The following is a 5,130-nucleotide window of genomic DNA, read 5'->3' on the forward strand; positions in this document are numbered from 1 at the left end:
TTGGACTTGTATACATTGTTTTGGATGCTCTTATCCCAACATTGTATGATTTTCAATTCCTATTTTTCTGCTTTTCACCTCCATGTAAATACTAAATATGTAATGTCACTTTCGGATGCTTCCGTACCCTTTTTACCATAGCTTTAGCTTAATATCAAACACACACTATATGTATGTAGAAATTATCACTTTAAGCTACCGGGTAACTCTGAATGGATAATTGACATATGACACTCATAATACTCGTTCACTTTGAAACAAAAGGCCAAAAGAATTTTTTTTCGACTTCCACTCTTCCCATTATTTTTTGCGGCATTCAGGTGAAGAGCGAATACGGGTGGTGCCGGTTCGTCTTGAATGGGAGGCAAGATTTTACCGATTATTCCACTGTCGTGCCTTCGGGCGGGTGGAGGTCGGGTTTCCGCGCATCTGGGAGAGCCAAGAGGCTGGCGGCAATCGAGTAGTCGATCTTGGCCACAACGCCCAGTATCACGATGGTTGACACGTCGTTCCTTGCCGTTCAAAAAAAAAGATTTTTCTTTATTATTATTTTGTGATTTTCATTTGAAACTCATTTCAAGCTTATACACAAGTTTTTTGTGCGAGTATTCACTATATTTTAAATGAACAGTTATCAAACGGCGTGTACACGACTAAAGAACTTCTGCATCAAGACAATTATATATATATATGGAACCCATTAAGTGGAAGTTACCTTTAAAATCAATATCATCCGTTCGATTATGCTGAGATTAAATCTGGGCCGTGTAAACTCACAAAAAGAACCGCTCTAATGGCGGTTCAGGGCAGTTATCGGTAGTTTTCTGCAGGTGGTTTTGCTCCAAAATTTTCTGCCCATGATCTCCACTTCTCAGTAGGTTTTCTCCTTATTTTAAGATCTATTATCTCCAAACAACTCCTACAAATCTGGGTCAGTTGAGATGATCTATTGCTATATAATGCACCTACATGTAACAAATTTAATCATTAATTTATATATGTTAGCGTCTGTTTCTCTTTCTCAAATCAAATCATGTTTCTCGGTGTATCTTCTTGCGGAATGGCACTGTCATCTATCTAGAAGGCACCATCGAATTGGTCATTCTTCTTTCTCTTATAGCCGAAATTTCATAGTCAACGTACCATGGATTTATGCGACAAGTTTGCCTCCATTGATTCTCATTATCATTGCTTCCACAACAAAGAACCAGGTAATCGATTTATCCTTCGTTTCATCACATAATCATACTCTTTTAACGTCTTACAATTGCTTGATGATATTAACGTACAGGGCCGACCCTAGCTTAGGCCTTGAAATATTTCAAGGGCCCTAAATTTTCGGTAATTAGGGTTTTTTAATGATCGATGTTTTGTACAGATGCAAAAGAACAATTCCAAGGGATGACGAAATTGAGGAATCATCAACCTTCCTCTCAATTGGATTATTCTGGATCCTCTAAGGAACGATTGTTCAACCATCTAAGGGTATGCAATTTCACTTATGTTGCTGTTTATCATAGATCTTGAATGGTCAGCAAAGGTATTCACGGTCTTTTTGAAAATTAAATTGAATATCAAGTTACTATTAGACATTTGAAGGGGGTATCTAACCTTCAATTTCTTGTGGATTTGATGAAAGTTACAATGATTTATACAACTGCAACATGATTTATCATAAATTTGGAGAAATATTTGTCCAGGTCTTGAGATGCTTGATGTCAAAAATGCCACAAGAAGCACTATCTACCTGCCTTACGATGTCATGAGATTCTGCCAGCTTCCATTCAGCTGCTGCCCTTCATTGAGAAAAACACCAAGTGTCTGGTATCTAATATCTGCATTGTTCTTGCTCAATACCAGCTTTTCTAATTTCAAAGCTTTGTGTTTACAAGTATTTTTCTCACCATCATATGTGTTCAGGTCACAGACAGGGCACCGGACAAGCTGTAAATCTGAGCACACCATTCCATTCCATTTGGGAGATGAGTAACAATGAATATTGATCATGCTTTGAAGAGAGTTTTGCAAGATATTACTACGCATCCATATTTATCGTTAAGCATTAGTGAAGGTATATTATGTGTTAAATTAAAGGAATCCATCATTTACTTTTATACCACATTTATGAAAATGCATATCAGAAAGAAGGGATTTCAAGATTAATTTTTGCATTTCCCATGTATTTTGAACTTCAAGAATTGGTAGCACTTAGAGATAATTTTTAGAAAAACTATGGCAAACAGTAGCCTATGATCTACATCGTTGGTTGTGGTGTAAACTAAATAGTGATTGTGTTAATTATTATGATTAACATGATCAAATTTTGTTACTGTATATATATTGCTCAAGACCTCATCATTTTAGAAAATTTAATTGTCATTTTATTCAATATTCACAGCTTATTGGCAAGCTCTCAGTTGAAACCCCTACAGGTGAACATACTTTGAGAGTCTTGATACAAACAGCCAAAGATCACCGAATATATTGCAACATTACAGAATCGGAAAAAGAACTTCTCAAATCAAGTGCAAAACTTATTGTGCATTTCAATGTCTCTACATATGCATGATATATGTAATATATCACCCAACCCCCACCCACCCCACCCCACTGTTGATGTGGCACATATTAATGTGGTATTTAATCAATATGCATGGCAAGATAAGCAACACCACGAGAGCAAAAAGTCCACCGATGGCAAGCCAAGTTCCACCTCCAAATTTTTTCTATCTTTCGCTTTTACATGTTTTAACTCCTAATTGTTTTGTGGTTTTAAAATATTACAGCAAGGCGGCAACGAAGCTGGGTGGCTTGGATTAAACCGTTGATGAACAAGATACAAGTGGTAGTGAGATTGCTTTGCTGCTCCAATCTGGTCAAGTGGCCACTGCTCATATCAAGGTATGTTTGCTATTTACATTAACACTTTGTTAGTGACATTCTTTTACGGCAACATTTGCGGTTTTGTTGTCTCCTTTGATGGTGATTCACCTCTAGATTACACCATTATAAATTCTATTGTTTTTGGGTCATTCCATCAATTGACAACTCTTATGTTCATTTTTTAAATTTCGTCACAGTGGCATTATTGAAACTCTCCCAACCTACTCTGAAGATAACAATGGACATTAGGGCTTGATCAAATACAACTCTAAACATGGTTGCATGCCAATCACAGTACCCATCATTTGAGGTATGACTTCTTCAAATACTACTCAAAACATGGTCTACTAGAATCAGTCATACTTATAATTCAAGTCATCCTTTTTCCATACAAGATTTCTTAGTGGTCGATAGGATACAAAAAAATCATATATGATATTATTTTACACTAAGCAATTGCAATACCCTGGAGGTCTCTTCCTAAAAGAGTAGCAAAGATTTATTTTGTCATGAGAGGTAGAACAAACTTCTCATTCTTTTTCTTAATCTTTTTAGACATGAGAGATTATCTGAATTCTTTTTTTTTTTTTTTGCTTTAAGTATTCTTCATTGTTCATATTTTGCTGTATAAAGGTTTCAAGAGATGGAAAGGGTAAACTAGGAGAGATTTCCATTGAAGACCTGCCAAGTGTCTTGAAGCTGAGAAATGAACTTTGCCTAGCGCGCATGCGCACACACACCCCGGACGTGTATACAACTAATGTTTTTGTTTGGAATGCAAAGGAAAAGATACTTATGTTATTATGACATTAAAAAGCTCGTCCACTCGAGGTAACAAGGATAAAGTAAGACAATAAACCCTTTGGATATTTGTGGTTAAAGAATTGGGTGAAAGCTGGTAACCCAACTTGGGAGAATTAGTGTAACTTTATTTTGCCATGTTTGGGGATATGAGACTATGAGTATATGAATCTTTGGTGTATAGTTGGTGTAACATTATGTTTAATAGCTGGTTAACCAAAACTATATGGATAAAATTTCGTTGGTCTTTCAAAAAAATATTACCTTAAGTATCGGGTCAACGGACGGGTATAAAACTATGTTTTTTTTAGTTCAACGAAATCACCACTCTTTGGTCTTTCCCCAAACAGTGGGCTTATGCTTTTAATATATATGAATGATATTTATGGTTTTAATGTGTTATGAATACTATGGTTATTTCATAAACTTGTGTATTTATTATGATATATTTTTTATTTTATTATACCATTAATATGCCCGTTCATCGGACGGGTATAGAACTAACTTCAGACGAAAACCAGGTTCAAGCGTAGGTGTTGGAGCCCTAATTTCAAACGGAAAACATCGCTTGGGTTTTGGTTGATGAGCATATAAAGCTACGCGCTTTCGAATGGGCGGTGGTCGATGTTGGTAGCTGACGGTAAGTTTGGGGATTTGTGGTAGTAAGCAGTGTGGATGCCTTAAAAATGGATACTGGTGGAGTGGATGACACGTGTGGGACATTGTTACGCTGTTAGCGTAACCCGTCCACCGGACGGGTATTAAACTAGTTTATGATTGATGGTGTTGAAAATTTTACAATCATGAGTGCAGAGAGGAAAGTTTTGTTACATGAGACCATGGAAAGTTTTGTTACATTAGACCATGATGGTAAAGGAAGACCCTTGGGCATTATCTGTCATGTGACGGTTCAGTCAGTAATCGGACATTATAGGGCGTTTTTATAAAATGGGTGTAGTGGAGATGTGGGCATTGTAGGACATTATGTTAAAAGGGGTGTAAAGAATTAAATAAAAAAACCATAAAAAAAGGTATTGTCCAAACAAAAAGAAGGATACCTGTTATTGGCAAACAAAATCTTGATCCGACGTTTAATTTAGCACGCCCCAACCCAATTTTTGAAGAAAAACACCCCCGGGGGCGGTGCGCAGGCGTTTTCGGGGCGTTTTTGAGGCAAATCACGCCCAAATAGTGTCCCACTACGGGTGGTCTTATAAGCTTGTGCTACTATTTTACACATTTAAAAGGTTTATCCACAACATAATGTCTCTGTGTGTGATGTTTAATTTCAATCATATGAGTGCAGAGAGGAATGTTTTGTTACATTATAAGCTTGTGCCTATTTTACACATTTAAAAGGTTTATCCACAATATAATGTATGTGTGTGTGATGTTTAATTACAATTATATAAGTGCAGAGAGAAAAGTTTTGTTACATTATAAGCT

The 5,130-nt window shown here is 36.4% G+C and overlaps 1 long non-coding RNA gene across 6 annotated transcripts; it reads left to right on the plus strand.

Moving 5' to 3' along the window:
- Positions 1-740: 740 nt before the first annotated feature.
- On the plus strand, positions 741-4,578 carry LOC110899488. 6 transcript variants are annotated; one of them, XR_004876189.1, is made up of 8 exons: positions 744-1,211; positions 1,379-1,485; positions 1,701-1,824; positions 1,921-2,071; positions 2,399-2,901; positions 3,081-3,193; positions 3,517-3,728; positions 4,195-4,578. It is a non-coding gene; the product is annotated as an uncharacterized LOC110899488 (long non-coding RNA). The 6 variants fall into 6 exon arrangements; XR_002570317.2 differs by having other exon boundaries at positions 745-1,211; positions 3,517-3,714; positions 4,206-4,578; XR_002570316.2 differs by having other exon boundaries at positions 746-1,211; positions 4,206-4,578.
- The last annotated feature ends 552 nt before the right edge of the window (positions 4,579-5,130 follow it).

The sequence above is a fragment of the Helianthus annuus genome, chromosome 13, assembly GCF_002127325.2.
Source record: "Helianthus annuus cultivar XRQ/B chromosome 13, HanXRQr2.0-SUNRISE, whole genome shotgun sequence".
Taxonomy (NCBI): Eukaryota; Viridiplantae; Streptophyta; class Magnoliopsida; order Asterales; family Asteraceae; genus Helianthus; species Helianthus annuus.